The 10,226-nt window shown below is 42.3% G+C and overlaps 1 long non-coding RNA gene across 1 annotated transcript; it reads right to left on the bottom strand.

The window, feature by feature from the left end:
• Window positions 1-865: 865 nt before the first annotated feature.
• Window positions 866-9,388, bottom strand: LOC122495087. Its single transcript, XR_006300338.1, has 3 exons — window positions 9,376-9,388; window positions 3,834-3,838; window positions 866-989 (listed from the first exon to the last, which is right to left on the bottom strand). It is a non-coding gene; the product is annotated as an uncharacterized LOC122495087 (long non-coding RNA).
• Between the last annotated feature and the right edge of the window lie 838 nt (window positions 9,389-10,226).

Below are 10,226 nucleotides of genomic sequence, written 5' to 3'. Positions count from 1 at the left end.
CTTTGATATTCAGTGCAGGATGGGGAGGCCCAATATTATTTATTTATTTATTTATTTATTTATTTATTTACTTTTTTCATGTGAAAAAAATGTGTGCTTTGCCTTGTTTTGAAATAAAGTGTACAGTAAAACCAAGTCTTATAAACAGTAATAGTCTGCCAGATGTATAATAAGCTCCAGCATTTTGCTTAAAGGGAGACTAAACCACTGGAGCATCACAGAGGTGGTTGCTATCAGAAAGAATGCTAATATTCCTCACATACAATGTCTACATGTGAGGGTAGGAGTGAGATGCTCACCAAGGGGCTTCAAGTGAGAGAGGACAGTCATTGTGTGGGTGCGGCCTCTAGAAATGGGGACTGCCCAGATTTATTCTTTTTTTCTTTTTTTGCCCCCAGGCCTGCTGTGCCCAATTTTGTAGTCACTGGGGACTATTACAGCAGAGCATTTGGCTCTGATTGGATTGTAACTAGAGATAAAAGCTTGAAGTTTCATAACTCCCTATGCAAGATCTTAGAACCTCAGAAAATTCAGATTCCATGATGGAAAGTGGAAAGTAGGCTATAGGCACTTCCCTTGCACACCAGCCTGTTTATATTCTTTCCTGTCTCCCATGCTCTACTTCCACAGGGTATATTCTTTTTTTTTCTTTCTTTCTTTTTTTTTTTTAAGAAAGGCAGACTGCCACGTGCAATGCCTCATTTGGATGTGTCTGGAGTCTTGGAAGCTTGACTACCCTGAGTTCTCCTACAAATGGACCTTAAGAGCTTGTTTGGAGGTTCTAGCAGGGAGCGCAGCTACTCGTATACTCTTGACAGAAGAATGGCACTCCTTTATCGGAGAAGGTTGTCCTCTTCGACCGAGCACTCAGCTTTGAGAGGGATGCACATGGAGCGGTGAGGGAAGAAGGGGACACCTGCCTACCCAGCTAGATCAGCCGAATCAACCCTGGTGATCAATGGGGTGACAGATGTCGCAGCCAGATCGGCCTCACATCCTTCCACAGGGTATATTCTTAAGCAAATTATCCACTATTGAGGGCAGCCAGGGTTGAGCTAGTCTGGAACTTTTAGGAGGTGACATGGAAGACACCACGGAGTTATCTTACCTGAGGGTTGAGAAGGCTGGGTACTTATCTTCAAACTTCCAATTATCTCTATCTCTGTCTCCAATGATCTGTATCTCAGGTCTTCACCTGAGAGCTGGTGAGGAGGGGAGTTGCATTAACCCTCTCCTGCATCCAGCCTGTCTGGTGGAGAGCAGGAACAGCTGCTGAGGGACACCTTCAGAGTGGTAGGTGCAAAAAGAGGGTCTGGGAAGGTGCTGTCTCTACTAGTCTCCCTCACCAGGAGCTCTCTTAATAAGAGCATGTAAAGAAGGCTTTGGTGGGCATCTGACCATTGGTGACCTCTTCCTGTAAGCATAGCTGATCATTCCTTGAGACTTGACTCAGGATTGCCATGTTTGCAATTAGTGCTCCAGTCCTGCTGGCTGGCAAACCATATCTTCTCTTAATTTTTACGCAGGTTTGCCAAAGTCCATTACTGAATGTGCTGCTTAGTGGTTTGAGCTCCTGCTTTACATAGAGGAGCTTCTTCATCTGAGAAATTAATTAACAGCTTGTGGGAGGATACAAGTTTGCTGACAAAAAAGACAAATCTAAACTGTTATGAATACATAGTTTTACATGGGATCCATGACAGTAAACAGCTCTCTGCGGACACTCACAGGGTGTCTGTGATCTCACCATGGCCTGTCCTTCTAATGGGACTCCCAATTCTGTGGCTCCCTAATGGCTTCTTGAAGATAGTCCATATTTTTTGCCTGATTTTCAAAGTCCTTACAGTCAAACCCATTTTTCTTTTCTTAGCCATTCCTCCTTTACACAAAGAAGATTCCCATTCTTGCTCACAAATTTCCTCTGGAATGGTCTGTTTCTACTCACCACCATTCACCTATGCATAGCCTCCTTGTCACTCAACCCCCAGGTTTAGTTTCTTCTTCTCCTATCACAGTGCAGGCTGGAGGTGTCAGAGGGGAAAGGGAGAGAGTGTGGGAAAAGGGGGAGGGAGAGAAGAGAGAATGGTTGGGGGGAGGGAAAATAATGTGTTTTTATGTTGGAGCCCACAAACTACGTTTGGCCTGCTGGCCTGTTTTTGTAAATAAAGTTTCACTGGGACACAGCTGTGCCCATTTGTTTACTTATAATTTCTTACTACAAATGTGGAAGTGAGTAATTGTGATAGTATTATCTGCAAAAACTAAAGTATTTACTATCTGGTTCTTCATAAAGTTACCCATCCCTGGTTTTATATGTTCTTAACTTTTTCTGAAAAAATCTTAAGCTGATGAACAAGGATTTATAAAATGTAGCTAATAATTGTGGCTAATAATACCTCCCTCCACCCTTACCCACTCTGTCTGGGCCCCTCGCCCCCGGAGGCTGACCTGGGCAAGTCTTCCTTGATTCAGGTTGGGTTTGAGCAAAGAGAGGGCAAAGGAGGTAGTGGGGAAAAGGGAGCCAGGTTCTCCCTTCAGGGTGCCTGAGCTGGTTGCCCACATTGGCCCAAGGCCAAGGGTCTTAACAAATGCCCTATTCTCACTACTCCCTCAAATGCTTTCAATTTCTCTTTCAATGATGTAGCTAGTTTTGGGGTGCTGCTCTATTCTTTGTGTTTTACTATGCCTTGTACACACCTTTACAAATATTTTCATTAAACTATCCCCAAATTGTCCAGTTTTGCTGGACCACTCCTTCTCTGAAGGGACTTGATTAACATGATAACAAATTAAAAGCAGATAGGAGACAAAATAAGGAGAGAGCCTTGTATACTTTCTAATGTAACAGGTGTGTCCCTTCTACACTGCACTAGCTCAAGGTACTTAGTACCTTGCTGCTCATAGTGATTGATCCATGGACCAGTAGCAAGAGCATCACTTGAGGATTATTATAAATCCAGACACACAGACCACACCCAGACCAGCTGAATAGAATCTGCATTTTAGCCTGAGCACCCATTTCTTCTCCCAACCAGGTGTGGGAGCTCTCTTCACCCCTCACTAAATGCCCTTTGGTCTCAGAGTTGTCTTGAGGGAAAGGATAGAAACTCCAGGAAAGTTTCCTCATAAAGTAGCCAGATGGTAGCACAACTCCCACTGGATGATCCTAGGGGCTGGTGTGGTAAAATTCAGACTCAGTGGGGGACTCTGCCCTGCAGGGCTCCTTCTCATACAATCCCCTCACCCCCAGACTCCTTCTTCTTCCTTACCCAGCTTCCACCTTTGTGATCTCTCTGTACCAAGCCAGACCTGCTCATGAAGTGCCTCCACAGCCCATAATTTAAACTATAGAAAACTCAGTTCTCTCTTCTTTGGTGGCTGGGAAGATAAACAAAAACAAAAACATACCAGTAGTGCTGTTCTCTGCTCCTTGGGGATGAAGGGACATATTTGCAGTCTCTCCAGGTAAAGTATCTTTGCCTTGGTGGTCTGCTTTCTAAGACCAGATAGTTTCCAAGGCAGCAAAGGAATGCAAGGGCAGAGGATTTTCCTATCGGAACAGGTTGCATACTATGTCTTAGATATCTCTTTCCAATCTTCTTCAGCTCCACTATTAATTGATGGGTTGCTGGTACTACATTTTCCCCCAAGGAAATCTTTTCTGACTTTTTGTGGTCAATCATGGCCTCATGCTGCTGCTTCTGTTTCTTATTTTTATTTATTTAATTTTTTAACATTTATTCATCTTTGAGAGACAGAGTGCAAGTGGGGGAGGGACATAGAGAGGGAGACACAGAATCTGAAGAAAGTTCCAGGCCCTGAGTTGTCAGCACAGAGCCTGACATGGGGCTCAAACTCACGGACCACAAGATCATGACCTGAGCTGAAGTTGGACACTTAACCAACTGAGCCACCCAGGCGCCCAGCTTCTATTTCTTTTTGAAAGCATTTGCTGAACATCTCTTGTAAACTGGATCTTCTGAGGGATGGAGCAGAGAGACAGACACAAAGAAAGCAGTTTCTGGCCCGAATGATGTGTGGAGGCTAATGGGAATGACAGCCACTGCACAACTGAAACAGGCACGCTGGAGGACTTGAAGGGTTCACACCTACAGCAGATACTGTGGGTGTCCCGCTCATATCCTGTGGTGCTGGTTCTTCCTGTTTTTGTGTATGTTTCCCATGTCTTACCACAAGCACCTGTGATTCTTCAAGGCCTGGAGGCTTTCTCCTAGCTCACAAGCAGAGCAAGTTGGGAGTTCAGTACCTTGGCATTCTAGAGCACCATCAGCAATAATGATTAGGAGTTTGTGGATAAACACCCCAGATCCCTCATGTGGGACAGTCTGGAGCCTGTTTTGTACTATATCCAAAAGGTCATGGGGGAACCAAACCCCAACTGCCTGTAGCAGCACCTGCTCATGAATGCACCTTGCATTGACTGCCTTGCTTTCTTGCCCCTAGGCATCTGTGAATGCTTCCTGGGATTGTCTTTAACTTGCACTCTGATCCTTATTTTAGAGTCTGTTTCTGAGGGAATCCAGACACAGGCAACACAGAAACAATGATGTGTGTGTAATAGTGGGAGGACAGAAGTTTAGCTCAATGAAGTGTGGAAGGTTGGTAAAGATAGGGAGAACAATCTCCAAAAATGACATAATTTAAACACTTTTTGAGGATTCATGTTGAAAGTCAGTGTTGGGACCATGATGAAAGAGTGAGGAATTGGCATGAAAGTAAATCACTGAGATACAGAAGAAAGATAGGCTAAGGGACACCTTTCTTGTGTCCCCACCCCAGAATCCACCTATATAGGAGCATTCTTCCTTTGCCCCAAAAGATAACCTTCCCTTAGGCTCCATTGGTGAGGAGTCCTCAAGAGCCTGTCTCAACAATATGATAGACGTACAAAGTCTTGCTCAAGGAGGAACCACCAAGTGAGGAGGAAATGTAGAAGGAACTACATTTTATTTCACCTCATCAGACAACATCAGGGTGCATCTGGTTTCAGTCATGTATCAAGATTAGGGAGAAAAATCAGTTCTGAGAAGCTTACCTCAGAAACTCTAAGCATCATTTCCTGAAACAGAATCATAGAATCCTTAAATGAAGAAACCTGGGTTACCTCATCTATTATTTTGGTGCTGAGGATTACCAGCCAGTCCTGGGGAAAATATGCAGCTATCAACCAACATTTAGAGACCAAGTTTTTGTACTTGTAACCATTTCACAATGTAATCAAGATGCCCCTGTGGCATATACCTTCAGATCCCGTCGTCCCTCAGAGAAGGACAGTTTCTACTTTAGGGTAACTGTGTACCCACTGGCAGTTCCATGATTTTGGTGGTTCTGGAGAGAGCCGTCTGATTTGGCCCAACCCAGCTTTCCCACTAAATACAGCTGCCAGTGCCCCCACAAACAGGCTGATGGAAGCTGTGTGATGGATCTGAGAGAGCCCAGAGAGAGACTGAAAACATTTGAAACACAGATTTGTTATAGTTGTCATCTGAGAAGTGACCCTTATGGCTTTGGTTGAAAAAATGTATTTTCTGGTTTGATTGAGCTCAATTTTCTAAGGTTGTGGCCACTAGCTGTGTTTCAATTCATTATGTTATTGCCTCACATCCAGAGATGAGTGGACAAGCCCAGAGAAAATAATTTTTGTTTTTTACTGGTCATAAATCTTCACTAAAAAATAGTAATGCTGAGGTCACCCAGGGAGTAGTACTGTGACTGAGTCTTTACCATGACTAGCCTGGGGCTACTCCATTCTTAAAGCACATCTACTAGGTTTGTGGATGGAATGTTGAGAGCTGGTGTGTAATGGTACATTTGTCTCCATGTGATTTGAAAAGTATGTGTGCTGGGAGTAGGAGGGAGAAGGTACTAGAAAGACCAGAAATTTTGTGATTTTGAAGATAACCAAATACTTTCACTAAGAATGGAGGTTTGATTCAGCAACTTTCATTTACATGAATTTGGTCCATCCCTTACCCAGGCTGGGAAATGATCTGCCAGAACTTCAAGGTACAATTGTAACAGACACTCTGGTAGCTCCATCAGCCCCCTTCAGTTAGAGCTGTGGAAGACAATCCGACACAATTTCAGATTCTCCTTGAGCTGACAATTCTAGTTTCAGTCTCTCATTGTGTACCTCTCCATTTCTGACCCAGGGCTTCTCTGATGCTACAACCCAGAAGTGGAGGTTGGGGAATTATTGCCATGAGTACCATCCTTCAACAATCATTGTTGAAAAACAGAGAAATACCCCATTTCCTGTTCTAAAGTTATAATTCTGGGAGGCCTTCTGTATGCTTCTCAGGATGTCCCAGCAGAATAGAGCCCCTTTTTTTCCCACTGGTATCCTCAACAATGAACCTTTATATCGATTTGATCTCTTTTCCTCTATCATTTTTGCTGCTCCCTCACTTCTCCTTCTTCCTGACACCACCTCTCAAATAAACTATCTCCTCCTAAGTTCTTGTCTCAGACTCTGCTTTTGACAAAACTGATCATGGATAAATACTTAATTTATTTTTTTAAGTGTATTTATTTATTTTGAGAGAGAATGTGAACACACACAAGCAGGGAAGGGAGAGAGCAAGAGCGAGAGCGAGAGAGAGAGAGAGGAGACAGAAAATCCCAAGGAGGTTCTATACTTAGCTCAGAGCCCAACATGGTGCTTGATCTCACAATGGCAAGATCATGACCTAAGCTGACATCAAGAATCAGACACTCAACCAACTGAGCCACGCAGGTGCCTCTAAGTACTTGATTTAAAAAAAAAACAACTCTTGGCATCCAGGTTTTCTCAGAGTCAAGGGAGTCAACTGTCCCATTTGCCATTCAGAGATAGAAACATCCCCTACTGTGTTTTTATAATCCCCAAAGAAGTTTGTTTCTCAAAGAGAGATGTTACCAAAGCATTTTGGTCATACAGTCAACTAACATTTGTTTAGTCCCTACTATATGCTATACTTTTGTCGAGCAGTTTGGGGGATGCACAGAAGTTTACATGTTATTAGGGAATATACAAAAAGTAAATAGAATATAAATATAAATCATAATAGAATAAAAAAGGAGTAAAAAAGACAAATATAAATTGTTTGAGGGAGGAAGCTGTTGTTTTGGTTGCCTTACATTTATTCCTTTTTGCTGGTAATAGACTTTCAATTTTTCTTTGCAGAACCTGTCCCTACTCCTTGTTTTGTTCTGTGTTTCATCTTGACTGATCCTATCCATGAATCTTGGTATTAAATACATGATCCAGATCAGGCCAATTAGTTCATTTTATCCTCCTGGTCACAGTGGCCATTGCTTCAGGAATGTCTGTGTGACTGAGATTGATCCAATTATATTTAGTCCTAGGATATTTGTTGAAACTTTTGTTAGTAAAGTTCTTTTTTTAGTCGAAGTTGCTGAGCTGGAAGATTTAGTTCAAGTTGCTAAGCTTGAAGCTGCAGGTGACATTTTGCCACCATAATGTGAAACATGAAAGCAGCTTACAGTGAAGCCAGGATGAAAGACACAAGCCAAATCCTGATGGTATCATTAGAGCACCATGACTAGTTTCATGAGCTGATAACTTCTCTTTGCTACCTAAGATTGAGTTGGATTTCTAGCGTGTACAACTGTAATAATCAGGGCTAAAAGATTATTTCAATTACAGGGCAATAAAGTCCAACTCTAGCTGAGTCCAAACTTAGATTAAAAGCTTTATCATTTCTAAGAAATTGAGGTGTTGGTAACCTCATCTCTTCCCCAGGCACCAATTTGCTTGAGCTGACAGACATGGAGGGAAAAATAAAGAAGAAGGTGGTTCTGGTCCATTCTCCAGTGTTCAGAAATGCCTACTCTGTGTTCATTTATGGTGAAAACAGTTTGATATCTGTTCTCTTTCCTAAGAAATACTGAAGCAAAGACTCAGTTGGAGGCTTTGTGAGATCTGGGCCAAAGGCTATATGCCTCACACTCTGATGACAAGGTCTACACAGAGGAGGAGATGGCTGTTTTACATGTTTGCCTGCAATGCATCAAGACTTTGATACAGGAGGAGTAAAAGGAGTCCATGAATTGTCTTGGGACATTGGGAAACACTGCCCTGGGCAAGTAATCATGTTCTCATGAAGGATGTGATGAGCTCCTCAGGTGACTCCTGAGAGATGGCATTCAGATGGGAGACTGGAGGGTGAACATGAGGGATCCCAGACCCTTCCACACATAAGGGGTAGATTTGCAGCAGGGACAGTAGAGGGAGTGGTGATGAATATACAGTTACACCCTACTTTAATGCAAGCTAGTATTAGGGGTTTTGGAGAGAGGTAATTACATCTAGCTCTTTACAGGTTGTAAAAAATTTTTCAGATGTATTCATAGAAATGTGAACTCAAGATGTCACCTTTATTGTTGGTGAGGTTGGATTAGAGAACATGTTTGGACTTGAATTCAGTATTTACCACCTAGATATAGGCAGAGAAGCAAGTCAGCAGTAAATCTTCTCTTCTCAAATGTAAGTGACCTTAGGGCAGGCTGGATGAAAAAAATCACAAGATGAGTTGAGCTGTGATGTGGAGAAATTGAGAGGGTGGAGAGTAGTCCAGAAAAAAATATTTGAAAACTTTTGAGAGGTTGAAAGTTCCTATTTTATGACTCTCAGCAGGACTATGAGCAGAGTAAAGAAGTAACTGTCTTGGTAGTGTATGCTAAGAGTTAGCAAAATTTGGGCATCATTGTTAATTTGGCCTCATTTGGATGCTGTGCTGGTTATTGAGCTATTGTCTCTCAGATGTAAACTGAATCACTTTTTCCTACTCTGTTTTGTGATGCTGATGCCCAGAAGCTGCAAATCACATTCTTCCTTTGCCCTCAGTGTCCCTGCTAGTTCTGTTGATGGAGGGGGACAGGAAAGCTGGATGCAGGAGAAAACTTTCTTCCTTTTGTTTTCTTCCTGTTTATCTCTGCATCACCCATTCATGCTTCTTTACTACATGAAGGATTGGTTGTTGTAGCAGTTGATCTGTAATCCCAGAACCAGCCATATCATATGCCCTCAGAAATACTAGCAGCAGCCCACAGCATCTCCTCCTCAGGAGGCTGGTTCTCTCCTCCAAACTGGAGGCTATAATCACTCCAGCCTGCTCTCTCCATGCTCAGCCTACGGTGTGTGTGTGGGGGGGGGGGGGCAGCAGCTGTTTCTACAGGTGTTATTCCTGTATGATCTTGGTTCTCCCTTTCCAAGTCCTCCTACATCTTTTTAACTAATTCCCTATGTCAGATTATTTCTAAGTTCCTGGTGTAGTTTCTCTTTTGCTTGAATGAATCTGAGTGATAATAATGCACAGGCTTATGAGGTCTGGGGCATTAAGTTTACTCAACACATGTCTGAACTTTGTGTTTCTGCCACTGTGAATCTCAATCTCAGGTAAAAAGGAAGACTTCGGAGGAAAAACATGTAAGATTGCTTTAAATACTGGCATTATCAGTTCTTTATTTGTCAAAGAAAAGTGACAACAAATAAAAATGTTCCAAAAGGGTTATGGTTTGTGTGTGTCCCTCTTAAACTGAACCTTATGCAGCCTTCTGTTACATACACAATGACTGAGCATATAAGCACTAAAGAATTAAGACAATTTGTGGAATTTGTCTTGAGAAATATTTTTTTTTGGTAAAATTAACTGATGTTGGATGGAATAGTTTGCACCAAATCATTTCTACTCACAAACTTAGAATCAAAATGTTCTTGGGCTCAAACCAGAAGGTCAAAGTCTTACAGTGCCTTAGATGAAAGCATGAGGAGAAGTATTGATCCATGACCCGGATGCTACCTTCACTGGGGTCAAAAATTTGGCTGAACTCAGCAGTCAAGAACCCACCAATATTTAGTCTGGCAGAAAATGATAAAGCTGTCATGTGGGACACATTTGAGGATGAGGCTTCTAAGCCAGATATTTTTCCATTCAGAATATTTGATTGATGCTAGGTACTGTGGTAGGCTCTAGAAATATAGCAGAAAACAAAATAAAGTTCATTTCCTCTTGGAGCCATTGGAGGAGATAGAAAATAAGCACATTACAAAAAGTTGGGTGGTATTGAGAGAAAAAGAAAAATACAACAGTATTGGGGATAGAAAGTGATGAGGTGCTATTCAGATATTATAGGCAGGGAAACCCTCTCTCATAAAGTGACATTTAAACAAACACATGAATAAAGTTAGGGAGTGAGCCATG

This window comes from Prionailurus bengalensis, chromosome E2, assembly GCF_016509475.1.
Source record: "Prionailurus bengalensis isolate Pbe53 chromosome E2, Fcat_Pben_1.1_paternal_pri, whole genome shotgun sequence".
NCBI classification, from domain to species: Eukaryota; Metazoa; Chordata; class Mammalia; order Carnivora; family Felidae; genus Prionailurus; species Prionailurus bengalensis.
This window is presented reverse-complemented; position numbering and strand designations above follow the sequence as displayed.